The following is a 13,321-nucleotide window of genomic DNA, read 5'->3' as shown; positions in this document are numbered from 1 at the left end:
TCTAAATTGTATGGAAAGTTAGCCAAAATCGCACAGTGTTATATGCACACAGCGTATTTGGCCATAAGACCAAATCGCACATAGTCCAAATCGCATGTGAACATAGTCCAAATTGCATGTGCATGTAGTCTAAATCGGCTCCATGCACCTAACGTGGGAAATCACATCATCAAAATAGACCACAGCCTCTATAACACCTTGGTCCTTATTCTGGTTGACTTGCAAGGCTGTGAATTCCGCAGCCTTGCGAGACCCCCAGACGTCGCCAGCATGGTCACCCGCCCCACCTTCCCGAACCCTCGCAAGCATGCGAATGGATGATTTGCATAATCATCCATTCACAGCCTTGGGTGCAAGGGAGAAATCATTCGCTGGCCAGCGGGGACAGGGCGGACAGCTCACATCCGCTGAGGTCAGCTGCCCGACCCCCGCACCATCGGGGAATTACCATGGGAACGCTCAGCGTTCCCATGAGAACACACATGAATCTCTGGGCATTCCCATAGACAAATTCCCTGGCCCGACTCCCCATGCCCCTCTGTGCCCCGCCCGGACTTCTGTGTGTGAGTGCTGTGGGCGCGCGCACACAGCGGCTGAACATGCGCATAAAACCCTATGCGCATGTGCAGTCGCAAACAATCGGTCCCCCGTGCAAACGCCGCCAGATATTGGTGCCCTGGGCACTTAATAGTTATCTAGTTCCAATTTCCACATATGGATATATATTTTAAACTCTTCACATATCAAGTCCTCCGATGTCAGTTCACAGGCTATTAGATAAATGAGAACTAGAAGCTGATTTGTTGGTACTTTTTTTCTCTGCATTTTATTTCTCTCCAAGGCTTGATACATATCCCCAGCATGAGGAAAGGTCATCGTTTATCCTGAGATCACAGTGATTATTTCCCCCCAATCTCTGCCAAGCTATTTAAATGTAATAATGAAATAACTGATAACGCGGAGGGCTGCTTATCTATCGCACACAGAAGTCAATAACCTGGAAACAAATTGTCAAGATTTTTATCGCTATCTCTAGAAGCAGCATCTCTTTGTCTGCCAGGGAGCTTTCAGAAATCAGCATACTCCAGTCCATTGTCCTAATGCTTCATAGAACCCTCTGATAGCTGCAAATGATGTCCTATTAATTCCTTCCCAACAACTTCATCTTATGTTTTGGATGCGCAACTGGTTCTGACTTCTAAGGACTGACCTTTAATTGAACCGCAGCTATGCAAAGAATACAAAAGGATCAGTTATTTCCAATGTGATATCTGAGGTGTTATAACATATCTGACGTTTTTAGGACAAGGAATCTTGCTCACCAATAACAGCCACATATGTAACTGTAAAAAATTATATACAGCAAATATTATGAACCTTTATATAGTGCCAACACGTTACATAGAGCCATGCATAGAGCTATACATTGAAATAACTGTATTATGTTGTTACGTCAGTCTCTGCACAGCAAAGCTTGTATATTCATAAAATGGGTCCTGAAATACATATTAGAGATAAAACACTCAGAAGAGCGTTACCCTGTATTTTATGACACCTTGATAAGAATCATTAGCACCTAGAACTCTATGAGAAGACACCATGATACGAATCATTAGCACCTAGAACTCTATGAGAAGACACCATGATAAGAATCATTAGCACCTAGACCTCTAGGAGAAGACACCATGATAAGAATCATTAGCACCTAGAACTCTACGAGAAGACACCATGATAACAATCATTAGCACCTAGAACTCTACGAGAAGACACCATGATAACAATCATTAGCACCTAGAACGCTATGAGAAGACACCATGATAAGAATCATTAGTACCTAGAACGCTAGGAGAAGACACCATGATAAGAATCATTAGCACCTAGAACTCTATGAGAAGACACTATGATAAGAATCATTAGTACCTAGAACGCTATGAGAAGACACCATGATAAGAATCATTAGTACCTAGAACGCTATGAGAAGACACCATGATAAGAATCATTAGCACCTAGATCTCTAGGATAAGACACCATGATAAGAATCCTTAGCACACAGAACTCTATGAGAAGACACCATGATAAGAATCATTAGCACCTAGAACTCTAGGAGAAGACACCATGATAAGAATCATTAAAACCTAGATCTCTATGAGAAGACACCATGATAAGAATCATTAGCACCTAGAACTCTATGAGAAGACACCAAGAGAAGAATGATTAGCACCTAGAACTCATTCAAACCTAGGAAAAGCACATGAACTGAAAAGCATTACAGTTTGCAGGTGGGGGTGGGAGGACCCTACCACGGGTCTTGGCTCTTCATAATGGGGGGAGAGGGGAATTGGGTGGTAGAGGTAAATGAGTTCCACCACCTCTCCAGGACCACTTTAAACCCTGCCTACGACTCCCGAACTTGCTCTCCAAAGGCACTTGTTAAACTTTGGGGCAGTTGTGCTTAAACCTGCCCATAACCCCCCTCCCCTCTCACCACTCCTTTCAGACACCCTAGTGCCACCATACTGCCTTGGTACTTTGGGGAAAAGTCAAAATGGGGCCCAGCTATACCCTTCAGGCAGGAGTTAAAGTGTGTGTCTGTCTTTGCCCTGCACTGTAATTCTAACAGAAAATAATTATAGTTTGCAGGTGGAGGTGGGAGGACCCTACCACGGGTCCTGGCTCTTCATAATGGGGGGAGAGGGGAACTGGGTGGTAGAGGGAAATGAGTTCCACCACCTCTCTAGGACCACTTCAAACCCTGCCTACGGGGATTGTCGACTCCAGAACTTGCTCTCCAAAGGCACTTGGTAAACTTTGAGGCAGTTGTGCTTAAACCTGCCCATACCCCCCCCCCCCACCCCTCCTTTCAGAGACCCTAGTGCCACCATACTGCCTAAGCATAGTATTTAGGTCCTTTCATGGACAAATGTTACATTACTGTACTAAATAACAGCCAGTAGCTTTATGGTGTGATTCACTCGTAAGAAATATCCTAACTTTCATCAACAACAAAAAGATGGGATTTCTTAGTTGCCTCTGCCTATATCATAAACCATGCCATCATTTCAGCTTTGTCAAAGCGAACTCTCTCCTCTCTCAGCACACTCATCTCCTGAAGTAATCTGTGCTGATACTATTTGCAATTATACTATCATATGCGAATTGTAACTCAAAGGACATTTCTCCTTATAAGAGCCTTTACAATAAGTGTTTCCATAACACAACACCAGCAAAACCTGGCGTTACCTCTGCGTGGGAGCCCTGGAGTATAGGGCCAGGGAACGTAACTAGATATTCGCAGGCCCCATAGCAAAAGTTTGTAAGGGCCCCTAGATACCAAATAATGGTGATAAATGTATATAGCAAATATAACTTATGCAGTAAAGATGGGCTACCCTTCAGCTCTGGGCCCCATAGCAGCTGCATCCCTTGCACCTATGGTAGTTACGCCCTTGTCTAGGGCATAGTACATTTGGAAATGCAGTAAAACACCTGATAACATGGTTTTTACTGCATTTTTGCTTTAGTGCATTCCACCTAATGTATCAAAAAATATAGCTGCCATTTGGAGGCTAGGTTACATAGAAGTAGTAAATAAAGAGTACCTAGGTCACTGGTGAGACTGAGAGCACATCTAGAATACTGAGCTCAGGACCTACATAACAAAACATAACAAGGGAGACCTGCAATTTTTAGATGTCATTACAAGTTCCAAAAACAAGAATAAATCAGAGATGGAATTTAAAAATATATGAAATAAACATCGGTACTTGTGTAGTTTCACGGCGCCGCCGCGCACACACTCTGTGTATGAAACTTGGCAGCTTGCCAGACGCTCTGTTTAACTGTGCGCGTGCCGCTCTAGCTGTTCTCAGCGCAGCGCGTGGCTGCTTTCCTTATGTAAGCTACGTTATCAGCGTAGTGCTGGGCAGCAGCAGCGCACGCTGCCCAGTGCTGACAGGTCACTGTGGTACTTGTAGTTCCACAGTGAAATAGGCAGTCCTGCGCACCGCTGACAACGGGGGCACGTAAACTGGACACCCCGGCAATTTAGACGCTAATGCGTCTACATCCACACTCCCTGAACTGGACACCCCGTACACTATTAAAGCTGTTCACAATGGCACTAGTCGACGCAACAGCTGTCGACCTTGTTAATTCCACTATCCACGCCAACCCGAAGCGTGGCGAGCGGCGGCGGTACGCGTCCTACGACCTTTTCATACCCCCACTATCACTTCACAGGTGTCCGCGTCCCCACGCGGGGTTCGCTGCGCTCGCCACGCTTCGGGCTCGCCACACTTTCTATTCTCAACTCCACACCGACGTGGATAGTGGGGGTATGAAAAGGTCGTAGGACGCGTACCGCCACACTTCGGGTACGCGTGGATAGTGGAATTTACAAGGTCGACTATTGGCATTGTGGACAGGTTTTAATTGTGTACCCCTAGACCCAGCTAAATCTGCTTATGCGTCTGAATCCAGAAACCCCCCGGCTTCTTAGCAGCTTGCAAGGCGCCTAGTTTTAAACGGTTTTGCGTCTGAATCCAGGCACCACCCACGGCTTTTTATTGTGGAACTACAAGAACCACAGTGACCTGTCAGCGCTGGGCAGTGTGTGCTGCTGCTGCCCAGCGCTACGCTGATAACGCAGCTTACATAAGGAAAGCAGCCACGTGCTGCGCTGAGAACAGCTAGAGCGGCACGCGCACAGTTAAACAGAGCGTCTGGCAAGCTGCCAAGTTTCATACACAGAGTGTGCGCGCGGCGGCGCCGTGAAACTACACAAGTACCTAAACATCTTTAGACCTGTCCAGAGTATAGCCCTTACTCTGGTTCACTTGCAAAGGCAAATTCCTTCTCAAATGGACAAAACCATGTGCACTGCAGGTGGGGCAGATGTAACATGTGCAGAGAAAGTTAGATTTGGGTGGGGTTTTACTTCAAAGTGATTGCAGTGTAAAAATATAGCAGTCAGTATTTTCCCTGCACAGAAATAAAATAACTCACCCAAATCTTGGCCCTTATTCAGATCTGAGCGTAGTACAAATTTGTTCTCAAAATGGGCAAAACCATGTGCACTGCAGGTGGGGCAAATGAATAACATGTATAGAGAGAGTTACATTTCGGTGAGTTATTTTGTTTCGGCACAGGGTAAATACTGGCTGCATTATTTTTACACTGTAATTTAGATTTCAGTTTCAACACACCCCACACATATTTAACTCTCTCTGCAGAAGTTACTTCTACCCCACCTGCACTGCACATGGTTTTGTCTATTTGAGAAGGCATTCACCTTTGCAAGTAAATCAGCATAAGGGCCTATGTGAGCTACTATATATCTTGTAGCAACATGTAATTCTTTGTGAGGTCCAGCACATTGTTTTGGAGAACAAAGAGCTACGTTCAAGTATACCACAGGTTTTTTTCTTTTATCAAGGTACAGAAGGAACACATTTTATATAGGAAGAAAATCATCGAATAAGGGAATATGCACTAAGGGGGTTATTCTGGTTGACTTGCTCGGATGTGAATTTGTACCCTTGCGAGTCAACCAGAACCCACCCAGCGAATGGTGGTACACCCACCCCCCCTTTCGCACGCAGGGTTTGTTCGCCCAGCATGTGGATGGATGTTTTACATAAACATCCGTTCGCAGGCCAGGGGAAACCCCCCACATCTTTCATTGGTTGCTGACCATCGAAAGATGTAGTGCGTGCACGCATATCAAAAGTGACTCTCAGGTCACTCAGATATGCGTGCACATTTAGGAGGAATCCGGTGATGTCAGTTGCCCACCCCCAGCACCCACGTCACCGGGCGATTACCATGGCAACGCACAGCATAAATGCGGGGTGTTCCTATGGGCAATTACCTTGGCCTGCCATCCACCGCCTGCACTGTTGGGTGCGTGCACCCAACAAACAGTCTGTTTGCCGTGACCGCACGTATACGCCAAACATTGGTCCCTGTATGAACAAATGGCCGCTGTGAACGGACCTGAATAAGGTTCTAAAACTGGAAGCTACCAGGGATTGAGGACATTAGAAGATTGAGGGGGTCAAAATACTGAGAATTGGAGAAGAGATAACATGGACGGAGGTGAAGTACCAGCCAATCAGCTCCTAACTGCTGTGCTAAAGACTGTGGAGGAGGTTTATTATGCCTGGTGAACGGATAACTTTATTACTGGCCAATCAACTGCTGGCCAATCAACTGTCATTTCAATCCCAGCCTGTAATGAAAATTAGGAGCTGATTGGTCAGTGACAAAGTACCAGCCACTTTATAATTTCAAGAAGCGTAATAAATCTGCCCCAGTGTCTGAAAATGACAATTAGGAGCTGGCTGGTTGGTACTTTATCTCCATCCCTTTTATCTCTCCAAGGCTTAATAAATAGACCCCTTAATTCCCTGAATGAGTAGATATGTAGTATACCATTATGTTATAGGTGAGGGAGGCATATACAGTAGGGTCATGTAAACATGAAGGAGTTTGGCCTACGGTTATATTCCTAGCTGAAGCAAGCTAAGGATTACATACTGTCTGGGAATTTTTCAAAAACAATAAAATAGAAATTTGATGTAACAAGGGCTGCATAGTCCCGAGTGTAATTAAGAGCCTGTGAATTTGCAGGGTTAAATAAAGCTGTAGACAGTATGATAAGGCCGAAAGGAAATAGTGAGTGGCAGTTAGGTCTGCTCTATCAGGTAGCTGGGGGGCGGCAGCTCAGAGAGGGGTATTTATAGGCAAAGCAGGCAGGAAGAACTTCCTCTTTGAGTCTGGATTCCCACCCTCCCTTCCCTTCAACGTGCTATTTGGCTTTCGAGCCTTCACCAAATTTGATTTTAGATTTTATTACAATCGGCGGTTGAGCGCTCTCGACCAGCACTCAGGTGTGGTGTCAGGTGGTCTTCGTGGGGTATGGCCCGCCCCTCTGCCAAGAAGGTAGGCGAGTCCCGACTCAACGCGGTGGGGCGCTGGACACTTCCTGGAAGTGCCCGTGTCTGGCCCTAGGAGGGGCGTGGCATGCCGCTGCGGAGCAGGCTGTACACACATGTTGTTGAGTGATGTCAGCGAGTGGGGCGACCTGGTCGCCGCCATGAGTGACATCCGCGTGAGGGTGCTGGTCTCAAGTGCCTCTTCTAGCCATCCCTAAACAATTAGGGTCATACCATCTTTTCAATAAATATTCTAGATGACCTTTAAACTTACGCAGTTGGTGTCCGTGTCTTATTTATAGTGTTAAGGTGTCAGCGTCAGTTATTTCTAGGCTTAAGTGTTAGATAAAGGTATAAGATAAAACAGCATAATTCTCTAGGCGCCTTAATGTTAAACATCCATTCGCAGGCCCTGTGTGCGAACACGCACTGCGAGGAGGTGGGGCAGGCGTACCATCATTCGCAGGGTGGGTTCTGGTTGTCTCGCAAGGGTGCAAATTCACATCCGAGTGAATGAACCAGAAAACCCCCTAGATCCTTCATAAATTTTACCTCCAGGCCCATGTGAAGCTTAATCCGGAACTGGGTTTAGGTCTCATAAAATGTGTGCTGCTGAAACTACAGGCATACAAATCCTAATGCTCAGATATGCATTTGTGTATGTACAAACAATAAGTATTTTACGTTACCCTTCAGTGCTGTGCGACAGTCTCCATGACATTTTTACTGTCTAGTTTTTTCATTGAATTAACTCAGGGCTTGGAAATTGCGGCCCTCCAGATGTTGATGAACTACACATCCCTGGATGCTTTGCATTAGTTTTGCTATGTGGCCATGCTGAAACTGATGCAAGACATGCTGGGATGTGTAGTTCATCAACATCTGGAGGGCCGCAATTGCCCAGCCCTGAATTAACTGAATGCATAATAAGCCTTAATAAGAGATTAATGCGAGGGTGGTAAAGAGAGATAAACGTCCAGCCAATCAGCTCCTTACTGACTTTTTTCAAACACAACCTGTAATATGACAGTTAGCAGGTGATTGGCTGGGTGTTTATCTCTCTTTATCACCCTCGCATTTATCTCTTGTCAAGGCTTCATACATCTGCCCCAATGGCCCTTACTCAGATCACAGTACAAATTAGTTCTCAAAATGGGTAAAACCATGCTGCACTTCAGGTGGGGCAGATGTAACATGTGCAGACAGAGTTACATTTGGGTGGGGTGTGTTGAAACTGAAATCTAAATTGCAGTGTAAAAATAAGGCAGCCAGTATTTACACTGCACAGAAACAAAATAACTCACCGAAATGTAACTCTCTCTGCACATGTTACATCTGCCCCACCTGCAGTGCACATGGTTTTGCCCATTTTGAGAACAAATTTGAACTGCGATCAGATCGGAATAAGGGCCAATGTCTAGGTCAACAGTCAACAGGTCCACAACATATGGTTGACATACATATGATCAACATGGCTAAATGTTATATATGTCGACATGGCTATGGTCGACACACGCTGACATGCGGTTTTTGTAATTTTTCCATTTTATTTTGGGACTATTTCATACCATATATGGACTCCATCTAATGTTGACATTGACACCAAAAACATGGGAAAAACTGACAGTCGGAATTCCAACTGTTAGGCCGTCACATGACACCCACATTCATCATTTGCCTATAGAGGACACTGCATGTACAGTATGATAATATGTACAGGAATAAGGTATAGAGCAGCTTATTGTTATCCCGTCATTTATACAAACAATAAAAAACAATACAGGGTTAAACTTGTAATATAAGGCTGCACAACAGAGCGAGTATTATGGTAGTGTTCTCTGCTGGCAATGGTTTGTCACCCTGTACTACTCATACTTACTGTATAGCGCCCTCTACTGGCTTTCAATAACTTTCTTAAACAAAATGATGTGTGAATTATGACGAGTCTGTTTCTGGTAGGTCGACCACTATTGGTCAACAGAAAAAAGGTCAACATGCACTAGGTCAACTTTGTCAGCATGTCAACACAATTTTTTTTTTAAAATGACAATGGTCGACACTCAAAAAGGACAACAGGAGTTTTTAACAATTTATTCTCACTCAGATAACTTGTATATACTTTACGGTCAACGTAGACTGCAATTCGGAATGGTAAAGTGTGCTGAGCGATGAAAAAAAATGTGAAAAACTCATGCTGACCTTTTCGTGTGTTGACCATGTCAGTGCCAACCTTATGCTTGTGTCAGCCTTTTGTTCACGTTGCCCTTTTTTCCTGTGTCAACCTTTTGAATCTACTGCGCATGTGCTTTTTATAAAAACAAGCTCTCTCCCCCTGGCCGGCTGTAATGGGCATGCACGAGGTCTCGCTAGTATTGCAAGATCTCCTGTGCAGCCCAGAGCCGACAGCAGGGACAGCATTGTCCCTGCTGACGCATACCTCCCAACTGTCACAATTACAGCGGGACAGTCCCGATTTTCGGGTCCTGTCCCGCTGTCCCACCCGCGGCAGGCATTGTCCCGCTGCGGAGGGTGACAGTTGGGAGACCCCCCAATCTAATAGAATAGACGCTGTGCGCATAGCGTCTATTCTAGTATGAAAATGAGGTTGCGGCTAATTAGCATAAGCCACGCCCTCATTTGCATACACCCCGCCCCCTTTTCGGGCGTGCAAGTGTACCTATTACCCCAACACAGAAGTTGGGAGGTATGCTGACGGAAGTGGACAACGCTAGGCCGGGGTTGGCGAAGCAGGTACAGTGTTTTTTTACGGACAATGTATGCATGACAGGCATTCATATATCGCCCGGTTCATAAACAGCAGAAGGATTCAAGGGAACAGCTGTGCCAAGCGTTAAGTGCTGGGCTGTCTCTATTACACATTGTGTGCACTTACATTTAAAAAAAACATTATTCCTCCAGTTAGTGTTAAGTGTAGCATACGCACTTAACACTGGTTAATACATCTACCCCAAACACAGATAAGTGGACAAATAGTATGCGCACCCAGCTGCTAGATAGTTAATATTCCTACAGGTTCCTCAATAAACCTTCACCATACACCAACACAACAAAAAATGGAATAAACGTATCCAGCGCTTGGGAATTAGGACGAGTAACAGGATTCCTCCGATATCATAAACCATGTAAATAAATGGAAAGAATGTAGAATGGTGAAGTACATTTAAAACATCACACAATTTAATAACACTTCAATAAAACACATGCAATGTGAATATCCTAAAAAAGCACTGAAAATAAAGTGCATGAATAGCAAGTAAATCCTTGAACTAAAGGAGGCTGGTAATTACCGGATGTCCAGGAACTGACAATCAAGTAGTTCCAGAAAGGCATGAGTCTCTATCACCAGTGTAAATGCTGCTGGGCACTTTCTGTGGCGATCCTCCTCTGGTTTCTCCTCTTTCTAAAGTACTTGAGTGCAGTTCACCAACGCGTTTCTTCCTCAATGGAGGACTTTTTCAAGGTGTCGACCCCAGTATATACAATACAGCTTATACTGCTTCACAGCACTCTGTGCCAACAAAATCATTCCTCATACTTGCCAACATTTGGTTTATCATCATCGGGAGAGGAGACTTTCAGCAGTGCTTCTGGGGGTGGTGGCCAGTGCCTGATGTTATGAAGTCCCGCCCCCACCCTTAGAAATGTTGCTGTTTGTGGGTGTAAGTGGAGGGGACGGGATTAAAATTACCTGTTTGCATATTGAGCCCTGCCCCCTCCACGTACACCTGCGAATGCTGGTATTTAACAGGCTGGGTAGGAGGATGCCGGGGGAGAATTCAGGGACCACATGGGGATGCGGGAGGGTTGCCCACCCTTCCGGGAAGCCGGGAGGGGGACCCAAATTTCGGGAGCCTTCCGATCTTTCCGGGAGGGTAGGCAAGTATGCCGTTCCTGTTTGTGTCTGTCAAAATAATGTAACTCTGCCATGTACTGTACATGAAACTAAACAGGATTTTGTGCTTGAATGCCCAGCTTCATAAGTGCATCGGGCAACTGTATCCAACCTTCATGATAGCTATCATTTCTAGTGAACTAATAGACTGCATGCTTATGAATAATAGTGCAGCCAACAAATCGATTACCTCCGACAAGTCTAAAGGTGCCCTTACAAGGTACATTATTGTATGCAATTCGGACTAGATCACATTGCACCGTATACGTTTTGCATTGTAATGAGATGCAATCTAGTACAAAAAGTATATGAAGCACATACTTTTTTGTGCTGTGCAACGGGAGCAGGAGCGCACATGCCATCGCACCCGGCGATTGTACCGTGTATGGGCGTCTTTAAGGTTTAAATATGGAGCAGTAAAAATCCTATTATCTGGCTTTTTGCCAGATAAAACATCAGAGAAACCGCTGATTTCTATTACCTGTACCTCTATATCTGCAGGTTAGCTTGCTATGTGCACAGCACTGTCTGTTCAGTTAAACATGATGGCATTACCCAATACTCTTAAGTGAATAACTGGTGAAGCACTAGAGCAGGAGTGGGCAATAAACTCGTCTCCAGCTGCTGTTGAACTACACATCTTAGCATGTCCTGCTCAGCCCCCACATAAAGCGACGCGGCGGATCTCGCCGCATAACCCGCCAGCCCCTCCCCCCCCCCCGTGGCAGTCATGTGACCACTGATGTCACTAGTAACACTAAATGCAAACTAATGTTCCTGTGTTCCTTGACTCTCCATTGGTTTTCTTATTGACACTGGGCTAGATGTGCTAAACTTGACTATTGATAAAATGGAGAGTGATAAACAACCAGCCAATCAGCTCATAACTGCCATGTTACAGACTGTGTTTGAACAATGTCAGGCAGGAGCTGATTGGCTGGCAGTTTATCACTCTCCATTTTATCACTTTTGAAGCTTAGAAATGACAGGAAGGAGCCGATTGGTTGGTGGTTTATCACTTTCAAGGTTTTGTACATCTCGCCCATTGTTAATTCTGCCACTCTAGTACATTTGGCTCTGCGGCATACTTACCTGCTTTTCTAATCTCACCTCCAGGAGAACTTCAGAAAGGAGATGCAGCTTCCAGCTGATGCGGTGACAAAATGCTGTGAATCGCAAAGAGGAGGGTTCAGGACCAAAATGATGCAATTACCATAGAATCCCAATCATATTGGCCCTACACCTGTGCTCACTTTACTAGGGAGTGGGCAGGATACGAGAAGACCACAGTCTCCCACAGGTTCCAGGGGAGTAGGTACGTAAGCTTCATGACCACATTTCAGGTTACACAAATATTAGCAGTTTGAGCATCAAAATTGTCAGTCTGGCCCACTTGGTAAACCTCATTACCACACACCTGCAGAGAAAAAAATAAATACAATGCAGAGGGCTGCAATAAAATACAAAGTATTTAATGAACAGCATCATTATCATCCCAACTTGAATCTCCTTTTCCTTCCTTATCATCAAGAATAAGAAACTTGACCCTCTCCAACCCCTGTGGAAACCAGCAGCCTGAGCGCCACACATTACCTGCTGCTGAGTCAGGCTGTAAATATGGTTTATTTGCTAGCACTATATAATTACATTATACTAATCACACTATCCCCATTTCTGACATTAACTGCAATAAATAACTACATATGAAATGTCTGTATAAGCCATACTACTAACTGGAGGGGCACACAGACTCACACAGCAGATGGACGTTGCTATGTAGACTCTAATCTACACAGTATTATTAGAAGCCACAGGAGTTACAGGTGTTGGACTGCAGTCTTCTCTAATACTGCTGGCACATACTGTAGGCTAATCTAATCCTGTCTGCACAAACACTTTGAACTTGCCACCCCACTATCTTTGGCATGAATTGTTCTATCCAGATGGCTGATTTGGAAAAACAAAAATGAGCTTGAATGCAACTGGTCGGTATATCCTCTTCATCCGCATAAATACGTACCTCAGCAGCTTGTGGGTGAGAAGAGAGGTGGAGAGCATGGCTCTGGAAGGCACACGTATTAAAGCTGAGTAATTACATCTGACAATTGATTGTCTTCTTCCTCCTAGATCTGATCGACACAACTCTCGCTTGTGTCTACAGATGTCTCCATAGTAACGTGGTAATAGAGTTTACGCTAGATCACTGTATTGTAAATAAAAAGAGTCATTTCAGATTTGTCGTAAGAAAGAGGTTTGAATACAGAATTCTATATGTTAATTGACAAATAAACACTGCAAATAACTGCACAATTGTCTGGGACTCCAACAGAATTCTTTTTGAGGAAACGCTATTCCCTGTGATAAAGGCATTCACCTTTGTCTGCACAGCAGCAGAAGCCAGAAAGTCAGTGTAGATTGCCAGCCTGCTTGCAGCGTTGGGTGTGGTATAGAAGCCCCGACAGTCGGGATTCCG

At 44.8% G+C, this 13,321-nt stretch overlaps 1 long non-coding RNA gene across 1 annotated transcript; it reads right to left on the bottom strand.

The window, feature by feature from the left end:
* Positions 1-860: 860 nt before the first annotated feature.
* Positions 861-12,982, bottom strand: LOC146079701 (uncharacterized). Its single transcript, XR_014474704.1, has 4 exons — positions 12,869-12,982; positions 12,102-12,265; positions 11,941-12,014; positions 861-1,227 (listed from the first exon to the last, which is right to left on the bottom strand). It is a non-coding gene; the product is annotated as an uncharacterized LOC146079701 (long non-coding RNA).
* Between the last annotated feature and the right edge of the window lie 339 nt (positions 12,983-13,321).

Source organism: Crinia signifera, chromosome 5, assembly GCF_055691185.1.
Source record: "Crinia signifera chromosome 5, ASM5569118v1, whole genome shotgun sequence".
NCBI classification, from domain to species: Eukaryota; Metazoa; Chordata; class Amphibia; order Anura; family Myobatrachidae; genus Crinia; species Crinia signifera.
This window is presented reverse-complemented; position numbering and strand designations above follow the sequence as displayed.